The 22,824-nt window shown below is 37.5% G+C and overlaps 1 long non-coding RNA gene across 2 annotated transcripts; it reads right to left on the bottom strand.

The window, feature by feature from the left end:
• Window positions 1-21,051: 21,051 nt before the first annotated feature.
• Window positions 21,052-22,824, bottom strand: LOC110648633 (uncharacterized). Of its 2 annotated transcripts, none has more exons than XR_002493608.2 (3): window positions 22,507-22,824; window positions 21,787-22,222; window positions 21,052-21,314 (listed from the first exon to the last, which is right to left on the bottom strand). It is a non-coding gene; the product is annotated as an uncharacterized LOC110648633 (long non-coding RNA). The 2 variants fall into 2 exon arrangements; XR_009151521.1 differs by having other exon boundaries at window positions 21,052-21,308.

Below are 22,824 nucleotides of genomic sequence, written 5' to 3'. Positions count from 1 at the left end.
AAGTTTACTGTTCACGTGTACTGTTCATACTGAGATTTTGGTGCTGGCAGATTTTTGGTCCAACTTTGGTTAATAATTTGATCAAGTTAAGTTCATAATTTGGTCTCACTTTCTTCATATGAAATGTTGTACTATGTCTTAGGTTTCCATCGGTTCAAGAATCGCCTAAATCCGAGTTTTCTAGAGAGAGTTACAGCCATCCAAACATTGCTGCTCAATGAAAATTCTGCAGAATCTCAGTACAGTAATTTAATTTTGCTCAATGATTTTGAAAGGGTTAATGGCCTAATTTGAGTTGGTGTTCTTCATGAAAGTTTTAGGTCTATATCATATCTAATTGCTGGTAAAATTTCAGGTCAATTTGACCTACCTAGCTCGAGTTATGACCAAATGAACAGTTACTGTTCATTTGGTCAGTTTATCTGATGGCAGCCTGCTATCAACTCACTTTGGTCAATTGTTTCACCAAGTTTTGGTCAGTTTTTGGCCATGGTTCCTTAATGAAAATTGTGCTCTTTTATGTTTATTTTCATCTCCAATTGGTGGCATATCAATTGGACTTGTAAAATTTGAGTTTTGGTCCTTCAAAGTGGGTTTGGTCATGCTGCCAGCAGCATGACCATTGACCTACGAATTTGATTTTTATTCCAACAATTCCCACACAACTTATTTGGTCATAATTGACCATTATTTCACTTCACAATAAGTCCAACATGCCATTTATGCATTTTTCCCAAAATTTGGTTCACAACCCTAGCATTTAAAACCCTAACTCATCAATTTCACTACTTTGTTGCAATTAATCACACTTAATGGCTTTAATACTAATCATTCAACCAAGAAAGGTTTCTAAACTCATTCAAATGTATCATATCCATGCAAATCATATTCCTCTCAAGCTGCCCAAAATTTCACTTTAATTCTTCCCCCATATTTGTTTCATTTAAATCAAGTTCTAAGCTCACTTTCAACCATCACATGTGCATTTGAATGGATAAATGAAGAGTTTAGCATACTAACCTTAGGTGAACCTTAAATCTTCACTTTTTGTTCTTCTTCTTCCTTCTTCTTCTTGCTTTCTTATGCTTCTTCTATACTTTTCAAGATGCAATAATGAAATTCATGTGGAGAATTTTAGGGAAAGCATGTTTAATTTAGGGTTTCAAAAGCTTGGTTAGACTTATCCATGGTGGAAGATGAAATAAGTGAGAGGGAAGAGTGAGTCACGTTTTTCCTTTTGAAGATGATGAATTTAATTTTTTTTTCTTTTGTTTCTTTTATTTATTTTGCTATGGAAGACCATAAATATCAAATTTAATAAATATTTAATAAATTTGTTTATGACATCATTAATGATGTCATCAACTTTGACTTTTCCAACCTCTTTCCTTTTCTTTTTTTTTTTTTCTATTTATTTCTCTATTAGTTCTTTAATTTTATTCTCGATTCCGAAATTTTCTTTTCTCCAATTTTATTTGACAGTTAGGTCAGGAGTCAGCTCTCGGGGTCAATTGACCAAATTGCCCCTCGCCGGTTCATCCCGGTTTGCAAATAATCCAATATTTCTTACGGCTCACGACCTAATTATTTGGTGGCTTAACAGTTCTTATGCAAGGTTTTCTCTTTTCCACTTTGTGTTCATAAGGGTCCTAAGGACCAGCGTCACTTTTACGGTTCGAAATTTGAGTTTAGAATGACTTGTGATCATTCGAGGAGGTCACTCATCGCTGTGACTCTCGGCTCGTTTAACCTCTTATGTTCTGTTTTTCTTATTTATAGTTAACTAATTAAATATTACTAATTATTTGTGTTTATGGCTTCTCAAATTGTCTTAAGTGTGGCCCTAATCCCATTAATTGTCCGGACCGACACCGGTCACCGGAACAGTGAAATATACCAGGCTATACAACGGGGTTGTTACAAAAACTCTGCTCTTGTACTCTCAATTGATAATAACCTGATCTCAGGTCAATTTTGGAGAACACAGCTGCACCTCTCAACTGATCAAATAAGTCATCAATGCGGGGCAATGGGTATCTGTTCTTTATTGTCACCTTATTCAACTGCCGATAGTCAATGCATAACCGGAGAGTGCCATCCTTCTTCTTAACAAACAATACTGGCGCTCCCCAAGGTGACACACTAGGGCGGATAAAGCCCTTATCAAGCAGCTCTTGTAACTGTACTTTCAATTCTTTTAGTTCTGCTGGTGCCATTCTGTATGGTGTTATGGAGATTGGGTCCACACCAGGCATAACATCAATTTCAAACTGCACTTCTCTTTCTGGAGGTAATCCTGGCAATTCATCAGGAAAAACATCCGGAAAGTCACATACAGTAGGAATGTCCTCCAATGCTGGACTCCCCACTTGGGTGTCTATCACATGTGCCAAGTACGCCTCACACCCTTTCTTAATCATTTTTCTGGCCAGTGCAGTTGAAATGATGTTTGAAGGTAATAACTATCTCTCCCCATGTATTACTACATCACCATACTGAGGAAAATCAAAAGTGACTGTCTTCAGTCTACAGTCAATCATCGCATGATGCCTGGCTAACCAATCCATGCCCAAGATAATGTCATAATCTCTGAAGGGCATTTCAATTAAATCAGACAAAAAAGTGTGTCCTTGGATCACCAAAGGACAGTCCCTATATAGCCTATTTACCCTGACCTCCTGGCCTAATGGACTAGTTACTAGCACATCATAGTCCATTGGTACACACTGAATAGCAGTAGAACACATCACACTAGCACTAACATACGAATGTGTGGAGCCAGGATCAAATAACACATGCACATCTTGGTCAAGGATGGAAAAATTACCAGCTACTACATCTGATGTTTTAGCTTCCTCCCTCTGATGCATGGTATACACTCTGTCTGGTGCGCCACTGGGTACTGGCTGGTTAACAGTGCTTTGACTTCTAGAGGTGTTACCCGGACCCCTACCTCTGCCTCTACCTCTACCTCTAGCAGCTGACTGTGACCCTCTAGGTGTAGAGACTTGGGCTGATCCCTCAAATGTAGCAGAAGGTCCAGACCAACGCGGACTAGTGCAATCTTTAGCGAAATGTCCGCTCCCTCCATAGTTAAAACATGCACTAGTGGCCTTGAAACAAACCCCGCCATGAGTTTTACCACAAGTTTCACACTGCCGGACTGATAGAGCTCCTCGGGGTGTCTGCTGGGTCTGCTGACCAGATCGGGGTGGTCGTTGGCCAGAAAATCTGCCTCTGCCAGATCTATGGGAGCTGGATCCCCCAAACTGTTTCCTCTTTCCAGAACCGCTCTCAGATGCTTGTCCCGTAGTCTTTTCAGTCTTTTCTTTCTCTTGTGTACCCTTCTTCACTACCCCTTCTGATTCTATCCTTTCCAGTTCCAGGGCCTGTGAGATCAATTCAGCGAAATTCTGATGTCTGAAACCCACGACTTGCATTCTCAAATTCGGCCTTAATCCGGACTCAAACCTCTTACATCTGTCTTTGGGGGTGGAGACTAAGCTTCCAGCATAGTGGCTTAGCCTTGAGAAGTCTCCCTCATATTCTGCTATGGTTCTGTCCCCTTGTTTCAAACTCAAGAATTCTTGTAATTTCATATGTACATATGCATCAAGAACCCATTTCTGCCTGAATTCCCTCAGGAAGTCTGTCCATGTCAGCACAGGTGGCTCAACCAGGCTGTGGGGGATGGTCTTCCACCATTCATATGCATCCCCTTGTAACAAGGAAACAGAATACTCGAACTTCATCTCTTCCATACACTGCAGTTTTTTGAAAACTCGTTCCATTCTTTCCAACCACTGTTCTGCCTCCAGTGGATCCACAGTGCCTTTAAACTCGGTGGCCCCAAATTTCATCAATTTTTCATACTGCCAAGCTGAGGACTGTGGTTGTATTACAGGTACTGGCATTTGAGCTTGGGGTGGCACATTACCCGCCATTTGCTGAAAGAACGCAGCCATCTGCTGTAAAAATTGAGCGAGGCTGCGATCTTTGGGCGAGGAGGCTGAGTGGTGACCCACTCACGTTATGGAGTGCTTGGGCTTCCCCTTGAACCTCAGCCTCAACAGATTGTTCTTCGGAATGATCTCCTCCTTCCATTCCGTTTTCCCAAATTTTCTACTTCCTGAGATCAAACACAAGGAGGTTGACCTCCGTTAGTGCAAATTCATGATGTAAATATGTCATATGTATCAATTAAAGACACTTGAGCAGTTGTACTTATCAATAAAATATTCATACACATAGTCAAAATTTATTGAAAAACCATGCTCTGATACCACTAAAACATGTCACACCTTACCCCTCTGTGAGGCATAACATGATCCCGTAGAATACTTAATGAACTACCGAACTTCACCTATCGATAACTCATTAAGTACCCTACAAGGGATTTTAAAACAATTTTCTTACATTTTGGAAGTGGTGAGCATTTTGGTAGGAATTAAAAACCATTTATTCAAAGTTTAAATACTAGTAAAAAATTTTTGTCCATTTTAATTTTGCCACAAATTTTATAAAAATTTTGACAGAGTTCCGTTTATAATTGGAGAAAACAGTTCTTCAAATACCTGAGAAAAACACTTCCAAAAAATTTTCACATCTCCCAACCTCCAATAAATCTCAATCAACTCAATTCAAATCACTTCAAAGTAATTCCACAATACAAATCAAGATTCATCATCTCAAAATATTTAATACTTCATTTACAAGGCATAAAACATGAAATTCACATGTACAAATATTAAATTTACAGAAGGAAATCCAAAATAATATTATTACAATTTATTTACAGCTGCTCAACTTACATTGATACATACAACATTTCTATATTTACATCAAAATTATCTACAAGGGTATAAAATAATACCCGTACAAAATGATTGATGTGGTCCACAATTCGATAGCAGCTCACTCTGCTGCTTTCTCCTTGCTCTTATCTGCGACAGCAAAATAAGCTATCGCTGAGTAAAAAAAATACTCAGTGGTGCACAATAAAAATTTAAAATGCAATACATAAATCGTTCATTGATGAAACACAATTTGAATACTTCTTAATCACATTTCACAAATATCAAAGCTCATAATAACACCATTTAGTCAAATAATTTATTAAACACAGTGTTGCCAAAATCATATACACTTAAGTCATGACACAAAATTTTCGATCAATGCCGTGTTGTACACCACGACAAAGCAATCTATAACCCCAGTAATCGAAATCAATGAGGGAGGTGGCTAGCTAGCTAATGAGTACTCATCCGATCTCAACCTCAATCGCAAGCGGAGGGAGGAAAATAAACGATCTCAACCCCATAAATGGAGGAGGAATAATGTGATACTGTCATGCTAAGTGTGAACATAAAATCAATTCAAAACAATTTATTCAAATAATTTATTGAAAATCTGGTAAATTTTCAAAGTCATATTCACAATCATAAATGGCAACACAATTCGTAATTAACTCAAGAAAAATCAAATTTTCAAGAATCATATATTTAAACAACAATTACTGTGCACAGACCTGACGTGAGTCACCTCTAGGCCTTGACTCAGTCTCTCAGAGCTTCCAAGTCTTGTTCAGCTGAAACACACAATTTCACAGTGTTTCAATACCATAACTTAGCATAAATCCAAAAATAAATTTCACTTCATTTTTACCTAGCTTTAATGTGCTAATTTCAACGTTCTCGAAGTTTTTGTGTTTCGGATTACTATTCACTACACTATTCAAGTCAAATTGTTGACTTTTTAAGGCTTAATAGATATGGGAACTCTAACTTCACCCACATACCACATTTTGATCATTAAATTTGTTGGTTTTGGTCATTTTCTCAAAGCTTAAGTCATTTTGGCAAAATTGTCAAATTTTCAGTTTTGGTGTCCCTAGTTGCACTGTTCCATTGGTCAATCTACTGTTAGAATTTGACAAAACTTCCTTCATAGAAAATGTTCCTTATTGTCTTAAGTTTATTCTCATTTTTGGATCACCCTAATTGGAGTTTTGTAGCTCAAGTTATGGCCATTTGAACTAGGGCTGCCGGATTGGAAACAACCCAGATTTTCCGGGCAATTTTGGTGCTGGCAGATTTGGGTCACCAACTTGGGGTGGCCAAATGGCTTGGTTGCTGGAAGAATTTGGACTTGTGTTCTTCATGAAAGTTTTAGTTCTATATCTCATCTAACCACTGGTAAAATTTCAGGTCATTTGGACCTGCCTAGCTCGAGTTATGACTAAATGAACAAACACTGTTTATTTGGTCAGTTTGTATACAGTGACAGACTGCACTTATCCAACTTTGGTCAATCTATTCACTAGGTTTTGGTCACTTTTTGGGCATGGTTCCTAAATGAAAATTGTGTCATTTTATGTCTATTTTCATCCCCAATTGGTGCCATATCAATTGGACTTGTAAAATTTCATTTTTGGTCCTTCAAAGTTGACTTGGTCATGTTGCCAGCAGCATGACCATACACCCTCCGAATTTTGCTTCAATTCCAACAATTCAAACACAACTTATTTGGTCACAAATGACCATTTTTCACTTCACAATAGGTCAAACACATCATTTACTCATTTCTCCAAATTTTTGCCTTAAAACCCTAGGCCTCCAAACCCTAATCACACTAAATTGTTGCATTCAATCTCATTTAAGCATTTCAATCTTAACCATTCAACTAAATAAGGTTTTTAAACTCATTCAAATCCATCAAACCATACAAAATCATACTCCCCTTCAACCTGGCCGAAATTTTAGTTTGGTCCTCCCCCCATATTTTTATTTTATTTCATTAGTTTCTAAGCTCATTTCAACAACTAAATATGCATTTAAAGTAATAAATTGTAAGTTAGCACACTAACCTTTCTTAGATCTTCAAATCTCTATCTTTTGTTCTTCTTTCTTCTTGTAATCTTCTTCTTAAGTAGCAATAACAAGCTATAGTGAGGTTTTTATGAGGGTTATTAAGGTTGAGTAAGGAAAATTAAGCTTAAGTGTAAGCTTAAATGAAGAACTTTCATGGAGGACCTAGGGAGGAAGTGAGGCGGCAAAGGGAAGAAGAAGAGCTTTCTATTTTTTTTTTCTTTTGTTTTCTTTTATAAATTTTGGCTTATGGAAGACCACAAAATCTAAATTAATAAATTAATTAATTAATTTTTATGGCATCATGCATGAGGTCATGCATGATGTCATCACCTTTTTACTTTTTCATTTTTCTCTTTTTTTTTTCTTTTTTTTTTCTATTAGTTCTTTAATTTAATTCTCGATTCCGAAATTTTCTTTTCTCCGATTTTATTTGACAGTTAGGTCAGGAGTCAGCTCTCAGAGTCAATTGACCAAATTGCCCCTCGACGGTTCATCCCGATTTGCAAATAATTTCATATTTCTTCCGGCTCCCTGACCTAATTATTTGACTGGATTAACAGTTCTTTTTCGTGATTTTCTCTTTTCCACTGTGTTCATAAGGGTCCTAAGGACCGCAGCGTCACATTTTACGGTTTGAAATTTGAGTTTAAAACGACTTCGCAGTCATTCCCGAGGAGGTCACCCATCGCTGTGACTCTCGGCTCGTTTAACTTCTTATGTTCTGTTTTTCTTATTTATACTTAACTAATTGAACATTACTAATTATTTGTGTTTACGGTTTCTCTGGTTGTCTTAAGTATGGTTCTAATCCTCTTAATTGTCCGGACCGACATTGATCACCGGAACAGTGAAATATACCAGGCTATACAAATAGGGGTGTTACACATCGATCACCTAATAATTAAATTATAAATTTATTAGTACTAAGACAAAATAAAACTCTAAAGAGGCAATAGACAGCCTAATTCATGCCGAAAATCCGGCAGAGTTTCCCCTATACCTGGGACCTACCCAACCTGCAAAAGGCTTCAAAATACACTTCTATATCCGCCAATCACACAATCACAACTCAATCACATCACAAGACCCCTCTTGGGCCCATCCAAATAGTCAACAACCACATTTTAAAAAAATTACAATTTAGCCTCTATAACTAGCCCTTTTGCAAAAACTATCCAAATGAGCTCTAAAAATTCTAAAATTTTGCCCCGCGGTCCTTAATAATATTATAAGGCTATTGCAAAAGGAATTAAAATTTTTCGATCATCCACGAATATTTTATGAATTTTATTCTAAATTGATATTAGCCGAAAATGAGCAACTTGGAGTTCGGGTTTACCTATGCCAATTCTGACACCTGGAACGCGTCCAGAACGACTGAAAATGCTAGGATTGATTGTAATATCGACCATGTTCTGAGACCGGCTGTCGGGCAGCCGGATCTAGCTGAAAATGCAGTCCTGGCGCTGGTGAGCCATTCTCGATCCGATCGCACCTAAATAAAGTCCAAATTTTGTTAATAATTATCCTAAAATTATTTTTAAATTTTGGTAATAAAAAAAGTTTGAAAATCTCACCAAGCGATCTGGACCGTCCAATTATCGCCTTTTTCAAACGGTGTCCGATCGGAGCGGGATCAGTCCTATCTCGAAGATCTCATCGTCCTGAGTCCATCTGTGGCCTTGGATTTCCGATCCGATGGTCGGATCGTAGGAAAAGTGGCCGGAAAGCCACTACCGTCACTTTCTCTCTCTCCTCTTTCTCTCTCTTTGAAACTCGCCGGAAACCTCCATGGAACAGAGCACCGCCGGTTGGGATGGGAAGCCCAGGGTCCCAGGAGTTGAGCGCCACCCATCCCATGTCGGTAGGCCGCCGAAAATGGTTGAAATTGTAACACTCCTATTTGTATAGCCTGGTATATTTCACTGTTCCGGTGACCGATGTCAGTCCGGACAATTAAAGGGATTAGAGCCACACTTAAGACAACTTGAGAAGCCATAAACACAAATAATTAGTAATGTTTAATTAGTTAACTATAAATAAGAAAAACAGAACATAAGAGGTTAAACGAGCCGAGAGTCACAAATGATGAGTGACCTTTCAGAACGATCACAAGTCATTTTAAACTCAAATTTCGAACCATAAAAAGTGACGCCATGATCCTTAGGACCCTTATGAACACAAAGTGGAAAAGAGAAAATCACGAAAAAAGCGTTAAGCCGGTCAAATAATTAGGTCGTGGAGCCTAAGAAATATGGAATTAATTGCAAACCGATGAACTGGCGAGGGGCAATTTGGTCAATTGACCCCGAGAGTCGACTCGACCTAATCACAAATAAAATCGGAGAAAAGAAAATTTCGGAATCGAGAATTAAATTAAAGAACTAATAGAAAAAAATAAATAGAAAAAAAAAAGAAGATGGAAAAGTCAAAGGTGATGACATCATGCATGATGTCATAAAGGATTAATTAATTTATTTTATTAAATTGGGATTTTTGGTCTTCTAAAAGGGGATAATTACTAACAATTAAAAAGAAAAAAAATCACTTTCTTCCTCCCCATGTCCAACCGTCCCTCTCTCTCTCCATTTCTCTAAAAAATCCTCCATTGATGAATATTTGAAGCTCATAAAACCCTAAATTTTCTTCATAATTCCCATAATTCCCAACACTAAATCTTGATATTAGACCTTGGTTAAGAACTTAGAAGCAAAGAAAGGAAGAAAAAGTGAAGAGATTGAAGTTGGGAAAAGCTTCATCAAAGGTAAGTCTCCCTCTCCTAACTTAAATTAATTTATACTTATGAAAATGATGTTGAGCAAGTGAAAATTTAATGAAAAAGGAAAGAAATATTGTGTTGAGGGAAAAAGAGAAATTCAGCCAACTTGATGGGGGTTAGGGTTTGATGGAATTGATAGAATTGAACATGTAATTGAGGTTTGATGCATTAGAATGAGTTTAAAAGCTTTAATTAGTTGAATGGTTAAGCTGAAATTCTTAAATGTGATTAATTGCAACAAAGTAGTGAGATTAGGGTTTTGAGGCAAATTTTGGAGAAATGCATAAATGATATCTTTGACCAATTGTGAACTGAAAAATGGTCAATAATGACCAAAGGAGATGTGTGGGAATTGTTGGAAGTGAAGCCAAATTCGTAGGGCAATTGGTCATGCCGCAAAGATGACCAAGCCAACTTTGAAGGACCAAAACTCAAATTTTACAAGTCCAATTGATATGGCACCAATTGGGGATGAAAATAGACATAAAATGGCACAATTTTCATTAAGGAACCATGCCCAAAAACTGACCAAAACTTAGTGAAACAATTGACCAAAGTGAAATGAGAGTAGGTCACATCAGATAAACTGACCAAATGAACAGTAATTATTCATTTGGTCATAACTCGAGCTAGGAAGGTCAAAAGGACCTGAGATTTTACCAGTAATTAGATAAGACATAGATTTAAATTTTTATTGTGCACCACTGAGTATTTTTATACTCAGCGATGGCTTATTTTGCTGTCGCAGATAAGAGCAAGGAAAAAGCAGCAGAGTGAGCTGCTACTGAGTTGAAGATCACATCAAGCTTTTGTACGGGTATTATTTTATACTCTTGTAGATAATTTTGATGTAAATATGGAAATGCTATATGTATCAATGTAGTTGAGCAGTTGGAAATAAATTGTAATAATATTATTTTGGATTTTCTACGGTAATTTAATATTTGTACATATGAATTTCCTACTTTATGTTTTGTTAATGAAGATATTAAATATTTTGAGATGAGAAATCTTGATTTGTATTGTGAAATTATTTGAAGTGCCTTGAATTGAGTTGATTTGAGAATTATTGAAGGTTGGGAGTTGTGAAATATTTTTGGAAGTGCTTTTTACAGGTCTTTGAAGAACTGGTTTCTCAAAATACAGAGGAAACTCTGTCAAAATTTTTATAAAAATTGCGGCAAAAGTAAAATGGACAAAATTTTTTACTAGTATTTAAACTTGAATAAATGATTTTTAATTCTCATCAAAATGCTCACCACTTCCAAATGTAAGAAAATCGTTTTAAAATCCATTGTAGAGTACTTAATGAGTTATCGGTAGGTGAAGTTCGGTAGTTCATTAAGTATTCTACGGGATCATGTTATGCCTTACGGAGGGGTAAGGTGTGACATGTTTTAGTGGTATCAGAGCATGGTTTTTCAATAAATTTTGACTATGTGTATGAACATTTTATTGATAAGTACAACTGCTCAAGTGTCTTTAAATTGATACATATGACATATTTACATCATGAATATGCACTAACGGAGGTTAACCTCCTTGTGTTTGATCTCAGGAAGTAGAAAATTATGAAAAACGGAATGGAAGGAGAAGATCATTCCGAAGAACAATCTGTTGAGGCTGAGGTTCAAGGGGAAGCCCCAGCACTCCAGAACTTGAGTGGGTCAGCCACTCCAGTTCCTGCTCCAGCACCGCAGTTTCCTGCTCAATTTGTACAGCAGATGGTTGCATTCCTTCGGCAAATGGCGGGTAATGTGCCACCCCAAGCTCAAATACCAGTACCTGCAGCACAACCACAGCCCTCAGCTCGGCAATATGAAAAACTGATGAAATTTGGGGCCACCGAGTTTAAAGGCACTGTGGATCCACTGGAGGCAGAACAGTGGTTGGAAAGAATGGAACGGGTTTATAGAAAGCTGCAGTACACGGAAGAGATGAAGTTCGAATATTATGTTTCCTTATTACAAGGGCATGCCTATGAATGGTGGAAGACCATCCCCCACAGCCTGGTTAAGCCACCTGTGCTGACATGGGCAGACTTCCTGAGGGAATTCAGGCAGAAATGGGTTCCTGATGCATATGTAGATAAGAAATTGCAAGAATTCCTGAGTTTGAAGCAAGGGGACCGAACCATAGCAGAGTATGAGAGAGACTTCTCAAGGCTAAGCCACTATGCTGGAAGCTTAGTCTCCACCCCTAGAGACAGATGCAAGAGGTTTGAGTCCGGGCTAAGGCAGAGTCTGAGAATGCAAGTTGTGGGTTTCAGACATCAGAATTTTGCTGAATTGATCTCACAAGCCTTGGAATTAGAAAGGATAGAATCCGAAGGGGGAGTGAAGAAGGGTTCACAAGAGAAAGAGAAGGCTGAAAAGACTACTGGACAAGCATCTGAAAGTGGTTCTGGCAAGAGGAAACAGTTTGGGGGATCTAGCTCCCGTAGAGGCAGAGGCAGATTTTCTGGCCAAAGACCACCTTGGTCTGGTCAGCCGACCCAACAAGCTTCTCGAGGATCTCTCTCAGTACGACAGTGTGAGACTTGTGGGAAAACTCATGGCGGGGTTTGTTTTAAAGCTACTGGCGCATGTTTTAACTGTGGAGGAAGCGGACATTTCGCTAAGGATTGCACTAGTCCGCCCCGGTCTGGATCTTTTGCCACATCTGAAGGATCAACCCAAGTCTCTGCAGCTAGAGGGTCACCGTCAGCGGCTAGAGGTAGAAGCAGAGGTAGGGGTCCTGGTAACACTCCTGGAAGTCAAAGCACTGTTAACCAGCCAGCACCCAGTGGTGCACCAGTCAGAGTGTATACCATGCGTCAGAGGGAAGAAGCTGAAACATCAGACGTTGTAGCTGGTATTTTCTCCATCCTTGACCAAGATGTGTATGTGTTATTTGATCCTGGCTCCACACATTCGTATGTTAGTGCTAGTGTGATGTGTTCTACTGCTATTCCGTGTGTACCAATGGACTATGATGTGTTAGTAACTAGTCCATTAGGCCAGGAGGTCAGAGTAAATAGGCTATATAGAGATTGTCCTTTGGTGATCCAAGGACGCACTTTTCTGTCTGATTTAATTGAAATGCCCTTCAGAGATTATGACATTATCTTGGGCATGGATTGGTTAGCCAGGCATCACGCCATGATTGATCAGAGATCAAGACAGTCACTTTTGGTCTTCCTCGCATGGTGATGTAGTAATACATGGGGAGAGACATTATTGCCTTCAAACATCATTTCACCAGCGGCCAGAAAATGATTAGAAAAGGGTGTGAGGCGTACTTGGCACATGTGATAGACACCCAAGTGGGGAGTCCAGCACTGAAGGACATTCCTACTGTATGTGACTTTCCGGATGTGTTTCCTGATGAAATGCCAGGATTACCTCCAGAAAGAGAAGTGCAGTTTGAAATTGATGTTATGCCTGGTGTGGACCCAATCTCCATAACACCGTACAGAATGGCACCTGCAGAACTAAAAGAATTGAAAGTACAATTGCAAGAGTTTCTTGATAAAGGCTTCATCCGCCCTAGCGTGTCACCTTGGGGAGCACCAGTATGGTTTGTTAAGAAGAAGGATGGCACTCTCCGGTTATCCATTGACTATCGGTAGTTGAATAAGGTGACAATAAAGAACAAATACCCATTGCCCCGTATTGATGACTTGTTTGATCAGTTGAGGGGTGCAGCTGTGTTCTCCAAAATTGACCTGAGATCAGGTTATTATCAGCTGAAAGTATAAGAGCAGAGTATTGCTAAAACTGCCTTCAAAACCCGTTATGGCCATTATGAGTTCTTGGTCATGCCATTCGGGTTAACTAATGCTCCGGCTGCTTTTATGGATTTGATGAACACTATCTTCAGACCATACCTCGACCAGTTGGTTGTGGTATTTATTGATGATATATTGGTCTATTCGAGGAATGCAGAAGAGCACGATAGACATCTGTGGATTGTACTGCAGACTTTGAGGGAGAAACAGCTATATGCCAAATTGTCGAAATGTGAATTTTGGCTGAAGGAGATATCCTTTTTGGGGCACATAGTATCAGCAGAGGGTATTAAGGTAGATCCTAGCAAAATTGAAGCTGTCCTTAATTGGAAGCCACCCAGAAATGTCACAGAGATTCGCAGTTTTCTGGGGTTAGCTGGATACTACCGTCGATTTGTGAAGGAATTCTCCATGTTGGCATCTCCATTGACCAAGCTACTTAGAAAGGATGTGAAATTTCAGTGGACGGACAAATGCCAGCAAAGTTTTGATAAATTGAAAAGATGTTTGACTGAGGCTCCAGTCCTGACTTTACCTACACCGGGTAAAGAATATACAGTTTACAGCGATGCTTCTCACAATGGGTTAGGTTGTGTGTTGATGCAAGATCGAAATGTCATTGCCTATGCATCACGCCAGCTAAAACCGCATGAGAGGAATTATCCGACACATGATTTGGAGCTTGCAGCTATTGTGTTTGCTCTTAAGATCTGGAGACATTATTTGTATGGGAAGAAGTGCTACATCTACACAGATCATAAGAGTTTGAAGTATTTGGGTACCCAGAAAGAGCTGAATTTGAGATAGAGGAGATGGTTAGAGTTGATAAAAGACTATGATTGTCTGATAGACTATCAGCCAGGGAAAGCTAATGTTGTGGCTGACGCCCTAAGTCGCAAGACTATGGCAAGTCTACAGGTTACTCCTTTATCTTTGGTACATGAGTTGAGATCATTACATGCCAATTTAGAGATTAATGATGAGGGGCAGACAGTAGTTACATGGCATGTACAACCAGTGTTAATTGATCAGATCAGAATGGCTGCTCAGAATGATGAAAGGTATCAGAAGCTGTTGGAGGAAGTTCGACAGGGCAAGAAACCAGAGTTCTCAATTAGAGATGATGGTTTACTGCTACACCAGGGCAGAATGTGTGTTCCTAATGATGTTGATTTGAGGCAGATCATTTTGAAGGAAGCACATGAGTCTCCTTTTGCTAGGCACCCTGGTGGTACAAAAATGTATAGAGGGCTAAAGGAACATTACTGGTGGATGGGTATGAAGAGAGATGTGGCAGAGTTTGTATCTAAATGCCTAACTTGTCAGCAAGTAAAGGCAAAGCATCAAGTACCTACTGGGTTGTTGCACCCACTACCAGTGCCAGAATGGAAATGGGAAAGGATAACGATGGATTTTGTAATGGGACTTCCGAGGACACATAAGAGTCATGATGCAGTATGGGTCATTGTCGACAGACTGACTAAGTCTGCTCATTTTCTGCCAATCCGAATGGACTACAGTTTAGACAGATTGGCCAGATTGTACATTGATGAGATTGTGAGACTTCATGGAGTGCCAGTATCCATTGTATCAGACAGAGATCCTAGGTTCACTTCTAGATTCTGGGGTAGTCTTCAGAGAGCCCTAGGAACTAGATTGAACTTCAAGACATTCCACCCATGCATGATGGCCACCCGAGAGGGTGATTCAGATTTTGGAGGACATGCTATGGGCTTGTGTGATTGAGTTTGAAGGTAGTTGGGATACACACTTGCCTTTGATTGAGTTTGCTTACAACAACAGCTACCAATCAAACATTGGGATGCCTCCATAAGAAGCTTTGTATGGCAGGAAATGTAGAACCCCGTTGTGTTGGGATGACGTGGGTGAAAGAAAAATGATTGGACCCGAAATTGTTCAACAGACTGAAGAGAAAATCAGGGTCATCAGAGGTCTACTTAAAGCTGCATCAGACCGTCAGAAGTCATATATTGATTTGAAAAGAAGGGATATTCAGTATGCAGTGGGTGAGAAAGTTTTCCTCAAAGTTTCTCCTTGGAAGAGAGTTATGAGATTCGGCAGGAAGGGGAAACTAAGTCCTCGTTTTATCGGGCCATATGAGGTATTGGAAAGAGTGGGTCCTTTGGCATATCGTTTGGCACTACCTCCAGAGTTAGAGAAGATACATAATGTCTTCCATGTGTCTATGTTGAGGAGGTATCGAACAGACCCATCTCATGTACTGCCAGTAGAAGAAATTGAAGTAAATCCAGACCTCAGATATGAAGAAGAACCCATAAAGATTCTGGCTTATGAGGTGAAGCAGCTACGGAACGAGCAGATACCATTGGTAAAAGTGTTGTGGAACCATCATTCAGGCCAGGAGGCTACTTGGGAATGAGAGGAGGACATGAGGAGACAACACCCACAGCTGTTCAGAGATTGATACCAGGTAAAATTTCGAGACGAAATTTATTTAAGGGGGGGAGAATTGTAACACCCCTATTTGTATAGCCTGGTATATTTCACTGTTCCGGTGACCGGTGTCGGTCCAGACAATTAAAGGGATTAGAACCACACTTAAGACAACTTGAGAAGCCATAAACATAAATAATTAGTAATGTTTAATTAGTTAACTATAAATAAGAAAAACAGAACATAAGAGGTTAAACGAGCTGAGAATCACAGCGATGAGTGACCTTCTCGGGAACGACTGCAAAGTCGTTTTAAACTCAAATTTCGAACCGTAAAAAGTGACGCCGCAGTCCTTAGGACCCTTATGAACACAGTGGAAAAGAGAAAATCACGAAAAAGAACTGTTAAGCCAGTCAAATAATTAGGTCAGAGAGCCGGAAGAAATATGGAATTAATTGCAAACCGGGATGAACCGGCGAGGGGCAATTTGGTCAATTGACCCGAGAGTCGACTCGACCTAATCACAAATAAAATCGGAGAAAAGAAAATTTCAGAATCGAGAATTAAATTAAAAAACTAATAGAAAAAAATAAATAGAAAAAAAAAAGAAGATAGAAAAGTCAAAGGTGATGACATCATGCATGATGTCATAAAGGATTAATTAATTTATTTTATTAAATTGGGATTTTTGGTCTTCTAAAAGGGGATAATTACTAACAATTAAAAAGAAAAAAAAATCACTTTCTTCCTCCCCATGTCCAACCGTCCCTTTCTCTCTCCATTTTTCTCAAAAATCCTCCATTGATGAATATTTGAAGCTCATAAAACCCTAAATTTTCTTCATAATTCCCATAATTCCCAACACCAAATCTTGATATTAGACCTTGGTTAAGAACTTAGAAGCAAAGAAAGGAAAAAAAAGTGAAGAGATTGAAGTTGGGAAAAGCTTCATCAAAGGTAAGTCTCCCTCTCCTAACTTAAATTAATTTATACTTATGAAAATGATGTTGAGCAAGTGAAAATTTAATGAAAAAGAAAAGAAATATTGTGTTGAGGGAAAAAGGGAAATTCAGCCAACTTGATGGGGGTTAGGGTTTGATGGAATTGATAGAATTGAACATGTAATTGAGGTTTGATGCATTAGAATGAGTTTAAAAGCTTTAATTAGTTGAATGGTTAAGTTGAAATTCTTAAATGTGATTAATTGCAACAAAGTAGTGAGATTAGGGTTTTGAGGCAAATTTTGGAGAAATGCATAAATGATATCTTTGACCAATTGTGAACTGAAAAATGGTCAATAATGACCAAAGGAGATGTGTGGGAATTGTTGGAAGTGAAGCCAAATTCGTAGGGCAATTGGTCATGCTGCTGGCAGCATGACCAAGCCAACTTTGAAGGACCAAAACTCAAATTTTACAAGTCCAATTGATATGGCACCAATTGGGGATGAAAATAGACATAAAATGGCACAATTTTCATTAAGGAACCATGCCCAAAAACTGACCAAAACTTAGTGAAACAATTGACCAAAGTGAAATGAGAGCAGGCTGCCACTGCACCAAACTGACCAAATGAACAGTAATTATTCATTTGGTCATAACTCGAGCTAGGAAGGTCAAAAGGACCTGAGATTTTACCAGTAATTAGATAAGACATAGATCTAAAACTTTCATGAAGAACACTACCCCAAATTATGCCATTAACCTATCAAATTATTGAGCAAAGTTGAGTTATTGAACCTGCAACTCTGCAGAATTGCCATTGAGCAGTAAAGTTTCAATGGCTATAACTCTCTCTAGAAAACTTCGATTTAGGTGAATCTTGAACCGATGGAAACCTAAGACATAGTAGAACATTTCGTATGAAGGAAATTAGACCAAATTATGGACTTAACTTGATCAAATTATTGAATGAAGTTGGACCAAAAATCTGCCAGAACCAAAATTGCAGCATGAACAGTGCACGTAAATAGTAATTGTATTTTGGCTATAACTTGAGCTACAAAACTCCGATTGGGGTGATCCAAAAATAAGAATACACTTAAGACAATAAAGAACATTTTCTATGAAGGAAGTTTTGCCAAATTCCAACAGTAGATGGACCAATGAAACAGTGCAATTTAGAACTCCAAAACCGAAAATTGGCAATTTTGCCTAAAAGACCTAAGCTTTGAGAAAATGGCCAAAACCAACAAGTTTAGTGACCAAAATGTGGTATGTGGGTGAAGTTGGAATTCCCATACCTATTAAGCCTTAGAAAGTCAACTATTTGACTTGAATAGTGCAGTGAATAGTAATCCGAAACACAAAATTTAAAGAACGTCGAATTTAGCACGTTAGAGCTAGGTAATTGTGAAGCTAAATTTATTTTGGATTTATGTTAAGTTCTAGTACTGAAACATTATAAAATTGTGTGATTCAGTTGAAAAGAATATCGGAAAGGAACCCGAGGAACCGAGTCGAGGCTAAGGGACGACTCACTTGAGATTTGTGCACAATAAACCCTATTTAAGCATTTTATCCTAGAAAAATTGATTTAGTACGCATTATAAATTTATGAACTTTTGTGTTGCCACCTTGTGATCAAATTGTAACTTTGGAAATTGATTTGATTTTTGTATGCAATATTTGAATGAAATGTTTGAAATGGATTTTTGATTCACACTTAGCATGTGATTACTTATTATTCCTCCTCCATTTATGGGGTTGAGATCGTTTATTTTCCTCCCTCTCTGGCTTGCCAGTTGAGGTTGTAGATCGGATGAGTACTCATTAGCTAGCTAGCCACCTCCCTCATTGATTTCGATTAATGGGGTTGAGATTGCTTTGTCGTGGTGTACAACGCGGCATTGATCGGAAATTTTGTGTCATGGCTTAAGTTGTGTATGACTCAGCAACACTGTGTTTATGAAATTGTTTGACTAAACTGTGTTTAATAGATTATTTGACAAAATGGTGTTATTATGAACTTGGATACTTGTGAAATGTGATTGAGAAATAATTAAGTATGTTTGGCAATGAATGATTTATTTATGGCATTTTAAATTTTTATTGTGCACCACTGAGTATTTTTATACTCAGCGATGGCTTATTTTGCTGTCACAGATAAGAGCAAGGAAAAAGCAGCAGAGTGAGCTGCTACTGAGTTGAAGATCACATCAAGCTTTTGCACGGGTATTATTTTATACCATTGTAGATAATTTTGATGTAAATATGGAAATGTTATATGTATCAATGTAGTTGAGCAGTTGGAAATAAATTGTAATAATATTATTTTGGATTTTCTACGGTAATTTAATATTTGTACATATGAATTTCCTACTTTATGTTTTGTTAATGAAGATATTAAATATTTTGAGATGAGAAATCTTGATTTGTATTGTGAAATTATTTGAAGTGCCTTGAATTGAGTTGATTTGAGAATTATTGAAGGTTGGGAGTTGTGAAATATTTTTGGAAGTGCTTTTCACAGGTCTTTGAAGAACTGGTTTCTCAAAATACAGAGGGAACTCTGTCAAAATTTTTATAAAAATTGCGGCAAAAGTAAAATGGACAAAAATTTTTACTAGTATTTAAACTTGAATAAATGATTTTTAATTCTCATCAAAATGCTCACCACTTCCAAAATGTAAGAAAATCGTTTTAAAATCCCTTGTAGGGTACTTAATGAGTTATCGGTAGGTGAAGTTCGGTAGTTCATTAAGTATTCTATGGGATCATGTTATGCCTTACGGAGGGGTAAGGTGTGACAGAAAATGGGCCTTGAAAGTTCTCGCCGTCGCTCTCTCTCTCTCTCTTCAATTGTCTACGCCGCCGCCATCTTCCGTCGCAGTTTCCTGTCCACTGGTGGTCGCCCGGTCACGCTGAAGCCACTAGGGTGGTCACCGACAGCCGGTCCCTTGCCGGCAAGAAGAAAAACGGGAGGGAGGAGGGAGAGTCAGGGAGAAAGAGAAGGGAGCTGGGGGGGGGGGGGGTCTGCTGCGTTTTTGGGTTTCTATTTTTTTTTTATCTTTTAATTACATTATTAGTCCCTCAAATTTTTAAGATTTTACAATTAGGTCCAAAATTATTTTTATTTATTTATTTATTTATTATTATTATTTTTAAATTTTTGGGTTGTTACAACAACAAAAAGTAACTATCTCACTTTTTTCACTATAAAGATGAATAAATATAGAATAAGTAAATGATGAAACTCGAACTCAAAATCTCCCTACTCTCAACACCTTAAAGGTATAGAAAGACTAGACATGGCAATGAATCGGCTATTTGCAGTACCCAATCCGATCAAACACTAATAAGACGAGTTTGAGACGAATTCGGATTTGAGAAATAATACATGTGATGTGTTTGGGTTAAATTCAGATTTTATATATTGGGCATCCATAACCCAAATCTGTTTATGTAAATAATTAATTGAATATAAAATATATTATTTTATAACAATATTTATAATTTTTATATATTAAATAGAATTTAAATATTTTATAGAATTATTAAATTTTTTAAACGTCAATTTAGTTCCTAATGTTTGATAAAACCTACAACTTAGTTTCTATACTTTCAAAACTAAGCAATTTAATCTCTGAAATTTGACAAAACCTATAACTTAGTTCATGCCATAAGAATTTCAGTTAAGTTACTATTAATTCTAGCACAAATAACTAAAGTGCCCTTAACTCTATTTTTAATATAAAAATAATTTAGTAATTGAGATTTTATTTTATTGGCGTTTTAATCCCTAAGATTTAGTTAAACCTATAAAATAGTCCATTTAATTTTAAAATCAAGCAATTTAGTTTTTAATATTTTAATAAACCTACAAGTTAATCTTTATCGTTAGAATTACAGTTAATTCTCCATTAAATTTAGCAAAAATACCTAAATACTTTTAACTTTATTTTCAATTTAAAAACAATTTAGTTTTTGAAATTTTATTTTAATAACAATTTGCGTCCATATTTATATTTTTTTTCTTTTATATATAACAATATAATATAATATATGAAAATATTATAAATTAATAAATATATAAAATAGTTATGCAACGACCCAAACCATGGACCGTTATTAGCACTAGGGATCGGGTTAGCTTAAGGCTGCCGAAACTCGTAGCAAGCCTGAAACCTATAAAACTTACATACATTCCTACATCTTACCCTTTAAACATACATCAAACCCTTATACCTTAGTCTTTTCATATATACATAAATGTAATAATGGTTTATAATTTGAACATTAATACACATAAAATCTAAAGTGCAATGGTTCCACATGCGTACCCTCAAAAGGGGTTTACACGACATATACATTATCATACTTAAATAATATTACATACTTCCAAATTACCTTAATCACTAGCAAAGTAATATCCATTCATAAATTACATGTCCATTTACCCACACATCATACACAAATAAAGGACTAAAACTACCCCTGATGCTCTTTCTTTAAGGAACTCTTCTAGTCCTGCAACCCTGCACCTGGGTGTTAGGGGAATGGGGTAAGGTTACACAAGCTTAGTGGATAAACTAACTATCATTACTTTTATCATTCATTTATATATGTGCAATGCATCATCCACATGAATTTTTACATCACAAACATTTCACGTAAGATGGACATTATTACTAATAACTCTCCAAACTTTGCTTTTAAACATGACCTATGTCATGTACCCAGGGGCAACTATTAGATCTCCCTTGAAGGGCAACGTCAAGATCTCCCCTTAGGATTTATTTATAGATCCATAACATACGAAATATTACATAACATAACATGGGAGGAGTAATGGGTCATCCAATATCCATCAATGCACCAACAATAATTTATGCAAATATGCAACATCTTTGTATTCTAGATACATACATCCTAAATAAATATGACATGATGTATGATGATGTTCATTAATTACTTGTAAATAGTTTTTATTTTATTAAGGTTAGAGTTACTTACCTCTTGTAGCCTATTAACCACCATACTCGAATGAGAGCTATCCTTGGATCCTTACCCTTCCAAGTCCCTCAAGCCTGATCGTATAAAATCGGACCTTAGAGTGTTACACAAGGTTCTAAAAATCTATACATATCATAAACATCCTGTTCTAGGCCCTCAGGAACTATGAAATTAGGTTTTGGAATATTGACATCAAAGAAGAAAAAAAGTGGACAGAACTAAGTTTGGCTGCCAGAGCCTTAGGTTTTGGCTGCCAAACCTTAGTACATTAAGTGTCCATTTTGGGCAGTAGCCACTGCAGCTGCCGAAGTCTGGGACTTTAGCTGCCGAACTTGGAAAATTTCCAGATTTTCTGAGAAAATGCAAGCTTCGACTGTCGAACCTCTGGCTTTCGGCAACCGAACTTGGAAATTTTTAGAATTCCTAGGTCAAAAACCTGCAGATCCATTCTCCCAAAAGTCGTAAAACTCATTTGAAGGTTTTAAAATATAATCTCATCGCATATACACATCTCTAGGGCCTAGAACAATTAGAAAATATATTTAATACCCACATACATTCATCAAAACTCAAATCTTAGGTTTTCCCCACACTCAACATAGCATAAACCTCTAAAAACTTAACTTGAAATAGCTTTTTATGAAATTAAAACTTTAGAAACCTAATTCCTCATCAACTCTCTTAGATCTATCTATTAGATCAAGAAGAAAAGAAGATTACCTCTTTTCTTGGAGCTTAGAGGTGAGAGAATAAAAACTTCAAAACTTAAATATACTTTTCTACACTTCCAAATGGAAGAATCCACCTCTGGATCTTCAAAATTTCAAAAGGATCTCTTCAAAGAGCCCCTTGTATGCCTCAATAGTTGAGAGAGAGAGGGAAAAGAAAGAAACCCAAGTGTTTTGAGTAGGAAATGAACTATGGTCCCTTTTATGCCCTTGATAGTTGGGGGATTTTCGGTTACCGAAGTTCACACTTTTGACTGCCGGAGTCGATTCTGCCCAAATGGGCATCCAGACTAAAAAGGGACTTTGGCTG

Source organism: Hevea brasiliensis, chromosome 9 (genome assembly GCF_030052815.1).
Source record: "Hevea brasiliensis isolate MT/VB/25A 57/8 chromosome 9, ASM3005281v1, whole genome shotgun sequence".
NCBI classification, from domain to species: Eukaryota; Viridiplantae; Streptophyta; class Magnoliopsida; order Malpighiales; family Euphorbiaceae; genus Hevea; species Hevea brasiliensis.
This window is presented reverse-complemented; position numbering and strand designations above follow the sequence as displayed.